Source organism: Buteo buteo, unplaced genomic scaffold (assembly GCF_964188355.1).
Source record: "Buteo buteo unplaced genomic scaffold, bButBut1.hap1.1 HAP1_SCAFFOLD_51, whole genome shotgun sequence".
Taxonomy (NCBI): domain Eukaryota; kingdom Metazoa; phylum Chordata; class Aves; order Accipitriformes; family Accipitridae; genus Buteo; species Buteo buteo.
In genome coordinates this window covers 345,001-355,000 of record NW_027439217.1, presented here as the reverse complement: position 1 = coordinate 355,000, position 10,000 = coordinate 345,001, and positions in this window count along the sequence as shown.

Sequence of the window (10,000 nt, the reverse complement as noted above, 5' to 3'; positions counted from 1 at the left end):
TACACCTGCTGTCCCTACAGGCGCTCCGGGGTAGGCCCGGCCACCCTACCTGACCCTCCGGGGTCAGCCCGGTATCCCTACCCGACGCTCCGGGGTAGGCCTGGCGCCCCTACCTCATCCTCCGGGGTAGTGCCGGTACCCCTGCCGGTGCTCCGGGGTACACCTGCGGTCCCTACAGGCGCTCCGGGGTAGGCCCAGCCACCCTACCTGACCCTCTGGGGTCAGCCCGGTATCCCTACCCGACGCTCCGGGGTAGGCCTGGCGCCCCTACCTCATCCTCCGGGGTAGTACCCGTACCCCTACCGGTGCTCCGGGATACACCTGCTGTCCCTACAGGCGCTCCGGGGTAGGCCCGGCCACCCTACCTGACCCTCCGGGGTCAGCCCGGTGTCCCTACCCGACGCTCCGGGGTACGCCTGGCGCCCCTACCTCATGCTCCGGGGTAGTGCCGGTACCCCTACCGGTGCTCCGGGGTACACCTGCGGTCCCTACAGGCGCTCCGGGGTAGGCCCGGCCACCCTACCTGACCCTCCGGGGTCAGCCCGGTATCCCTACCCGACGCTCCGGGGTAGGCCTGGCGCCCCTACCTCATCCTCCGGGGTAGTGCCGGTACCCCTGCCGGTGCTCCGGGGTACACCTGCGGTCCCTACAGGCGCTCCGGGGTAGGCCCGGCCACCCTACCTGACCCTCCGGGGTCAGCCCGGTATCCCTACCCGACGCTCCGGGGTAGGCCTGGCGCCCCTACCTCATCCTCCGGGGTAGTACCCGTACCCCTACCGGTGCTCCGGGATACACCTGCGGTCCCTACAGGCGCTCCGGGGTAGGCCCGGCCACCCTACCTGACCCTCTGGGGTCAGCCCGGTGTCCCTACCCGACGCTCCGGGGTAGGCCTGGCGCCCCTACCTCATCCTCCGGGGTAGTGCCGGTACCCCTGCCGGTGCTCCGGGGTACACCTGCGGTCCCTACAGGCGCTCCGGGGTAGGCCCGGCCACCCTACCTGACCCTCCGGGGTCAGCCCGGTATCCCTACCCGACGCTCCGGGGTAGGCCTGGCGCCCCTACCTCATCCTCCGGGGTAGTGCCGGTACCCCTGCCGGTGCTCCGGGGTACACCTGCGGTCCCTACAGGCGCTCCGGGGTAGGCCCGGCCACCCTACCTGACCCTCCGGGGTCAGCCCGGTATCCCTACCCGACGCTCCGGGGTAGGCCTGGCGCCCCTACCTCATCCTCCGGGGTAGTGCCGGTACCCCTGCCGGTGCTCCGGGGTACACCTGCGGTCCCTACAGGCGCTCCGGGGTAGGCCCGGCCACCCTACCTGACCCTCCGGGGTCAGCCCGGTATCCCTACCCGACGCTCCGGGGTACGCCTGGCGCCCCTACCTCATCCTCCGGGGTAGTGCCGGTACCCCTGCCGGTGCTCCGGGGTACACCTGCGGTCCCTACAGGCGCTCCGGGGTAGGCCCGGCCACCCTACCTGACCCTCCGGGGTCAGCCCGGTATCCCTACCCGACGCTCCGGGGTAGGCCTGGCGCCCCTACCTCATCCTCCGGGGTAGTGCCGGTACCCCTGCCGGTGCTCCGGGGTACACCTGCGGTCCCTACAGGCGCTCCGGGGTAGGCCCGGCCACCCTACCTGACCCTCCGGGGTCAGCCCGGTATCCCTACCCGACGCTCCGGGGTAGGCCTGGCGCCCCTACCTCATCCTCCGGGGTAGTGCCGGTACCCCTGCCGGTGCTCCGGGGTACACCTGCGGTCCCTACAGGCGCTCCGGGGTAGGCCCGGCCACCCTACCTGACCCTCTGGGGTCAGCCCGGTGTCCCTACCCGACGCTCCGGGGTAGGCCTGGCGCCCCTACCTCATCCTCCGGGGTAGTGCCGGTACCCCTGCCGGTGCTCCGGGGTACACCTGCGGTCCCTACAGGCGCTCCGGGGTAGGCCCGGCCACCCTACCTGACCCTCCGGGGTCAGCCCGGTATCCCTACCCGACGCTCCGGGGTAGGCCTGGCGCCCCTACCTCATCCTCCGGGGTAGTGCCGGTACCCCTGCCGGTGCTCCGGGGTACACCTGCGGTCCCTACAGGCGCTCCGGGGTAGGCCCGGCCACCCTACCTGACCCTCTGGGGTCAGCCCGGTGTCCCTACCCGACGCTCCGGGGTAGGCCTGGCGCCCCTACCTCATCCTCCGGGGTAGTGCCGGTACCCCTGCCGGTGCTCCGGGGTACACCTGCGGTCCCTACAGGCGCTCCGGGGTAGGCCCGGCCACCCTACCTGACCCTCCGGGGTCAGCCCGGTATCCCTACCCGACGCTCCGGGGTAGGCCTGGCGCCCCTACCTCATCCTCCGGGGTAGTGCCGGTACCCCTGCCGGTGCTCCGGGGTACACCTGCGGTCCCTACAGGCGCTCCGGGGTAGGCCCGGCCACCCTACCTGACCCTCCGGGGTCAGCCCGGTGTCCCTACCCGACGCTCCGGGGTAGGCCTGGCGCCCCTACCTCATCCTCCGGGGTAGTGCCGGTACCCCTGCCGGTGCTCCGGGGTACACCTGCGGTCCCTACAGGCGCTCCGGGGTAGGCCCGGCCACCCTACCTGACCCTCCGGGGTCAGCCCGGTGTCCCTACCCGACGCTCCGGGGTAGGCCTGGCGCCCCTACCTCATCCTCCGGGGTAGTGCCGGTACCCCTGCCGGTGCTCCGGGGTACACCTGCGGTCCCTACAGGCGCTCCGGGGTAGGCCCGGCCACCCTACCTGACCCTCTGGGGTCATCCCGGTGTCCCTACCCGACGCTCCGGGGTAGGCCTGGCGCCCCTACCTCATCCTCCGGGGTAGTGCTGGTACCCCTACCGGTGCTCCGGGGTACACCTGCGGTCCCTACAGGCGCTCCGGGGTAGGCCCGGCCACCCTACCTGACTTTCTGGGGGTCAGCCCGGTATCCCTACCTGATGCTCCGGGGTAGTCCTGGCCTCCTTACCTGTGTCTCCGGGTAAACCTGGCCACGCTGCAGGGTCGGCCTGCACTCCCTGGCCGCGCTACGGGCCGGTCCTGATTAGTGTATTAAGACCGCTCCGCGATTCCACTTTCTTAAAATTTATTGTGTCTGACAGCTTGTCTTTTACCACGCACGCAGGCAGGCAGGCAGGCAGGCAGGCACGCGTCAAAAACGTGAGAGCAAAGCGTTACCCACAGTCGGAGTACTTTATCGGTAACGACTTCTTCGGGAAGAGGCGCCGACGCTGCTCTCTCGTCTCTGTACGAGTCGGTGGCCGTCCGGGTACCGCGTGGCACCGTTGGCGTGGGATCCGCTCCTAAACGAATACAGAAGAATCGATACGCTATGAATCGTCATCGATTGAAGTTATTAACAGTTGACGAGCGATGCTGGATTGTATCGTTTATGGAGCGTCACCTACCGACTGATTTAGCGCTACGCGGTAATACGCTTTCTGGCAGTTCCTTAAATAACAAAACTCATTCGTTCACGCACGCTAGGTGTGCGTCCCTTCGTTAATAGCCGGAGAAGGAATACGTACGTACGTACGTACGTACCTACCAGCGGATCGTCACGGATTGAATATGACTCGATTAGTAGTCACCAGTATTATAAATTACCGACTCCTAAAGTCTGATTGCGGCACTCCTTTAGGACCTTGCGACGCTCTTGGTTAACGTTAGCGTTCTCCGGCCCCTGCGTTATCGCGCATTAACTGTTCATTGGCCTCCGAGGGACGGCGGTCTCGCAGGCCTCTGAAGAAAGCCAGTCGGCTGCCTGACAAGCGGTCCCTGTGGCCGAGGCCGACTTAGCCGAGCATCCTCGGAGACGACGAGCTCGCGTGGCCGCCGTGCCGGCTGACCGGCCCACCCCGGGGCCGTTTCCCCCCCGCTCCCGTCGCCGAAGGAGCGCGCCCCCCGCCACCGCCTAAGGCCGCTGGGACCTTCCTCACCGCTCGAACGCATCCCGCCGGCGACGGAGCCGCTGATGCCCCTCTGTCGGAAGCGCGGCGCGCCTCTCCGGCAGCCCTGGCTGGGGCCCTGGAGCCCCAGGTCTCTGCCCAGGCCGAGGCACGCGGCTGCTGCTTTGCCAGGGACGGGTCCGACCGGGAGCCGAGCGCATCGCCCGTAGGCAGGCACGGGCGCAGGCCGGACGTCGAAGCGGCCGACCACCCGGGCTGTAACAGAGAAAGCGGCGTTAGCGACACCGTTACAAATCTTTCTCATTTCCACCTGCGTGCGCGCCCGCACCCCGCCAAAACAGGCCCCCGGCCCGAACGCCCACCGCCTGCTGCTGCAGCCGCTCACCCGCCCTTAGACACACGCACGCGCACGCACGCACTGCCCCCCCCCATTCGAGTCCCCGCCCCAAACACCTCCCGCCCGCCACCGCACCCACTCGCACGGGGCTACACACGTGCGCACCCCCCCCCCCGCAACCGGCCCCCCCCAGCCCAAACCCTCCACCCGCTGCCCCGCTCACAGTCGTGCGCTCAAAACGCACACGCGCGCAGCCCCCCCCCCCCCCCGCCCGAAACAGGGCCCCGGGCCGACACCCCCCACCCCCGTCACCCCGGGCCCGCCGCTGCACGCACACACACACCGCCCCCCCGCCCTCCCGCCACGCAGTTCGCGCCGAGCCTGGCTGCCCCTGCTCCCCCCTTCCGCCACCAGGCTTGCCGCCCCCGGTGGTGGAAGGCGGGAGACTTTAGGACCCTGCGGCGTCCCTGCCGGCTCCGTGCCCGGGCGGGAGAGGGGAGCCCCCCCGGTGCCCTGCCGTCTCTAAACCCCAGCTGCCGAGTCCCTATCCTGCCGCACCCGTGGCCCCGCTCCCGCCTTTCTTTCTCAGCCAGCCACGCACTCGCCCTGCTCCACTCCCGCCCGCCCCCGCCGCGGGGGGAAAACTAAAGGACCGGGGGGGTGGGACGGGGACGGGGACGGGGGAGAGAAGTAAAAAAAATAAAACTCCAACCGATCCAAACAGAAGCCTTCTCCGAAAAGACACACCGTCCCCCCTCGCCAGCCTGCCTCTGCGCCAGGCTCCCCGCCTGCTCGCCAGCCGCTCTCGCCCTGCTCCACTCCCGCCCGCCCCCGCCGCGGGGGGAAAACTAAACGACCGGGGGGGGGGGGGACGGGGACGGGGACGGGGACGGGGGAGAGAAGTAAAAAAAATAAAACTCCAACCGATCCAAACAGAAGCCTTCTCCGAAAAGACACACCGTCCCCCCTCGCCAGCCTGCCTCTGCGCCAGGCTCCCCGCCTGCTCGCCAGCCGCTCTCGCCCTGCTCCATTCCTGCCCGCCCCCGCCGCGGGGGGAAAACTAAACGACCGGGGGGGGGGGGGACGGGGACGGGGACGGGGACGGGGGAGAGAAGTAAAAAAAATAAAACTCCAACCGATCCAAACAGAAGCCTTCTCCGAAAAGACACACCGTCCCCCCTCGCCAGCCTGCCTCTGCGCCAGGCTCCCCGCCTGCTCGCCAGCCGCTCTCGCCCTGCTCCACTCCTGCCCGCCCCCGCCGCGGGGGGAAAACTAAACGACCGGGGGGGGGGGGACGGGGACGGGGACGGGGACGGGGGAGAGAAGTAAAAAAAATAAAACTCCAACCGATCCAAACAGAAGCCTTCTCCGAAAAGACACACCGTCCCCCCTCGCCAGCCTACCTCTGCGCCAGGCTCCCCGCCTGCTCGCCAGCCGCTCTCGCCCCCCCTCTTTTCTAGCCTCCTTTCCCCGCCGCTGCTGCCGCCGCGACTGAGCAGCAGACCGTTGCCGTGGCGGGAAACACCACAGTTTCCGGGGGCCCCGTTGCCGGGCTGCAGACCACCCCACCCAGCCACCCGCCCCCCAACCCCCCGTCTCCAGGGCGCCGGAAAGTCTGTGATCGGGTGGGGCCGGGGGAGGGGGGGGGGGGGGGGGGCTGCACCTACTGGCCTGCAGGTCCGGGACTGCAGCGCGGGGAGGGAGGGGGAGCACACCGGTGCAGGGGTGCGTGTAGCTGTGTGTGCCTGCGTCGCGTTCTGTGTGTGTGTGTGTGTGTGTGTGTGCGCGCGCCTCTGAGCGCGCGTGTGTCACCGGGGGGGGGGGGGTGGCAGTGCCTGCAGGATCGCAGATATGTATTTTAAAGTATTTATTTTATGAAAAAAAAGGAAAACGTCAAAAAAACACCAAAAAAAAACAGGCGGGGGGGGGGAGAAAAATTAAAAACAACCCCCCAAAAAAAGCCCAAGACCGCAAAAACCAAAACCAAAAGTCGGCGAGCACCCAGCAGCGCCGGGACCCGAACCTGAACCTGGCAAGGGGCTACCAGTCCTGAAGGCACCCAGTGAACAGCGAACTCGCGCCGGGGAGCCGGGCAGTTTGTGCCGGGGGCTGCCACCTCTGCCCGGACCCCGCCGACAGAATATGGTTGGGGGGGGGGGGGGCAGCAGCGGAGCAGAGGGGCTGGCTGGTGTGGTGAAGCTGGCAAGTGCCTGGCAGCCACCGGCTCGGAATAGGTGCGTGCACGTGCATGAGAACGACGAGGGTGGGGGGGGGGGGTGTGTGTGTCAGGAAACAAAAATTATTTTGAAAACTGGTTGTCGTTAATATTGTATTAATATTTCCCGCCGGAATCAATAAAGGTGAAATAACTCTTGCATCAGACAGTACGTTTAAACGTGCTCCCTTGGTGTAGAAGTGGTTCAAACTCGGGAAGGGGAGGGGGAAAGAAATGCCGTCCGGGAGAACCGGGAGAGGGTGGCCCTTTTAATCAGATTTGCTAAAATCTCAAAAGAAAGGAAAAAAAAAAAAAAACCGAAAAAAACGAACCAAAAACAGGCGCACCTGCCCCCCCCGCCCCCCCCCGCCCAAGGGGCACCGAACGGCTGCCAGGTCTACCCGGCTCCGCGGGCGGCCGCCAGGTCTACCCGGCTCCGGAGGCCGGCGCGGCCGCCGGCGGCGCCCGGAGGACGCGGGGTGTCGCTGCCGCAGCGGCCGGTGAAAAGGGCCGCCAGGTCTACCCGGCTCCGCGGGCGGCCGCCAGGTCTACCCGGCTCCGGAGGCCGGCGCGGCCGCCGGCGGCGCCCGGAGGACGCGGGGTGTCGCTGCCGCAGCGGCCGGTGAAAAGGGCCGCCAGGTCTACCCGGCTCCGCGGGCGGCCGCCAGGTCTACCCGGCTCCGGAGGCCGGCGCGGCCGCCGGCGGCGCCCGGAGGACGCGGGGTGTCGCTGCCGCAGCGGCCGGTGAAAAGGGCCGCCAGGTCTACCCGGCTCCGCGGGCGGCCGCCAGGTCTACCCGGCTCCGGAGGCCGGCGCGGCCGCCGGCGGCGCCCGGAGGACGCGGGGTGTCGCTGCCGCAGCGGCCGGTGAAAAGGGCTGCCAGGTCTACCCGGCTCCGCGGGCGGCCGCCAGGTCTACCCGGCTCCGGAGGCCGGCGCGGCCGCCGGCGGCGCCCGGAGGACGCGGGGTGTCGCTGCCGCAGCGGCCGGTGAAAAGAGCCGCCAGGTCTACCCGGCTCCGCGGGCGGCCGCCAGGTCTACCCGGCTCCGGAGGCCGGCGCGGCCGCCGGCGGCGCCCGGAGGACGCGGGGTGTCGCTGCCGCAGCGGCCGGTGAAAAGAGCCGCCAGGTCTACCCGGCTCCGCGGGCGGCCGCCAGGTCTACCCGGCTCCGGAGGCCGGCGCGGCCGCCGGCGGCGCCCGGAGGACGCGGGGTGTCGCTGCCGCAGCGGCCGGTGAAAAGAGCCGCCAGGTCTACCCGGCTCCGGCGGGACTTAGCCGCATTTCGGGGGCGGGGAGGTAGACCTGATAGCCCCGCCACTTTCTCGGAGCTGGCCAAGGGGTCGCTGTTTTTCGCTGCCTCCAGTTACGTCATCGTAAAAGTCGGTGTCATTGGCGGGTCTCCCCGGTGGGCAGGGACGGCACTCTTGGAGCCGGCCGGGGGCGGGGACGTGATCTCCCGTACTATAGGAGGTAGTGGTGACTCGTGCACGGAGCAGCGCTAGTGAGCGGCTGCAAGGCTTACGGCTCAGCCGGCGAAGTGGAGCGCTGGGCGGCCGTTGTGGTGGTGGTTTTGCCTGGTGGTTCGGCTCGTTTTCTGTCTGTTCGGCCGGTTGGTCTCTCCCGGTGTTTTCCAAGTAAGCCAGCCGGGCGCCTGCGAGGGTCTGGCAGGCTGGCGGTGGCTGTTGACCCGAGTGGTGCGAGAGGTGCAAAGGTGGATTCCGCAGGGCATAGCCCGGTGGCCGGCGGCGGCCACCGGCACTCGAACGCTGGAAGACCGGGTGGAGCCGAGCCTGCCTCGGCTTTCCCCCGGCCCCGGAGGGCCCGATGATGGCAAAGGTGGAGCGCTGGTATATGCGAGGGCAGCTGCCCGTGAGCATCCAGCCCGCCGCGGCTGCCGCCGCCTCCTGAGGGCCTGGTGATGGGCGGGCGAGGTGGCGGCACCTCGTCCTTTGACTCTGGCCTTAAGCTGGAGCGGGCAGAGCGGCAGCCGGTCCCGGTGGCTGGCAGCTGGATGCAGACGGCTGGGGGTTCTCGTGCGTGCCGCAGCTTCCCCCCAGCCCCCGAGGGCCCGATGATGGCACAGGTGAGAGGCCGCAGCGCCTCGTCCTGTTTTTGCCGGCATGAGCCACGCGTGGGCGGCCTGTGGTGTCCGGCCTGCCCCGGCTTGCCTGGTTGCAGGAGGGCTCGGTGGAAAGGTCTGCAGCGCTGTACCGGGTTTAGAGGTGGCGGCACCTCATCGCGTTTTCTCCGGCCTTAAGCTGGAGCCCATGCACGAATTGGGCAGAGTGCAAGCGGCAGCCGGTCCCGGTGGCTGGCAGCCGGATGCAGACGGCTGGGGGTTCTCGTGCGTGCCGCAGCTTCCCCCCAGCCCCCGAGGGCCCGATGATGGCACAGGTGAGAGGCCGCAGCGCCTCGTCCTGTTTCTGCCGGCATGAGCCACGCGTGGGCGGCCTGTGGTGTCCGGCCTGCCCCGGCTTGCCTGGTTGCAGGAGGGCTCGGTGGAAAGGTCTGCAGCGCTGTACCGGGTTAGAGGTGGCGGCACCTCATCGCGTTTTCTCCGGCCTTAAGCTGGAGCCCATGCACGAATTGGGCAGAGTGCAAGCGGCAGCCGGTCCCGGTGGCTGGCAGCCGGATGCAGACGGCTGGGGGTTCTCGTGCGTGCCGCAGCTTCCCCCCAGCCCCCAAGGGCCCGATGATGGCACAGGTGAGAGGCCGCAGCGCCTCGTCCTGTTTCTGCCGGCATGAGCCACGCGTGGGCGGCCTGTGGTGTCCGGCCTGCCCCGGCTTGCCTGGTTGCAGGAGGGCTCGGTGGAAAGGTCTGCAGCGCTGTACCGGGTTAGAGGTGGCGGCACCTCATCGCGTTTTCTCCGGCCTTAAGCTGGAGCCCGCGAAGCGGGAAGAAAAGTGCGGCTGTACCTGGTGGCTGGCAAGTCGAACGCAGGCGGCTGGGGTTGTCTCGCTTCTGTGGCATTCCCCCAGGCCCCGAACACCCGTGCGCGGCATGGGTCCAGGTGCCTTTTTTTTCCCCGACGGCAAGCGGTTGCCTGTGGGGCGGGCAAAGACCGGCAGCCGGTGGCGGTTGCCGGCACTCGAACGCTGGAGGAGCTGGGGCAGTTGAGCCTGCTGTGGCCATCCCCCGGTCCCGTTACCTTCCTCAAGGGAATCGTTGTCTGGAGCCGGGTGGCCCGTGGCACCTCCCGCTCCACGATTTGACTGATCCAGACCCACAGGCAGCGCCCGCTGAGGCGTCCTCGGGTGCGTCGGAGAGCCTCCACGGCGGGCCGGCTCTGCCGGTGTTCAGGCCGTTGGAGCACCTCTCGCAGGCGTTGCCCTCACTCGCACGCAGAGCCCCCGCACCTGCCGTCCGCCCCCGGTTGGCGACGGGTGCGAGTGGCCGTCGCTGTCCCAGGACTCGTGGCCGTGGGGCCTCCGCTCCTTCCTCCGTTCCCTTCCCTTACTGATCGATGAGGCGTTTAGGGCGCGTCGGAGGGGCTTCCCGGCGGGCCGGCTCTGCCGGTGTTCAGGCCGGCGTTGCACCTCTCCGCAGACG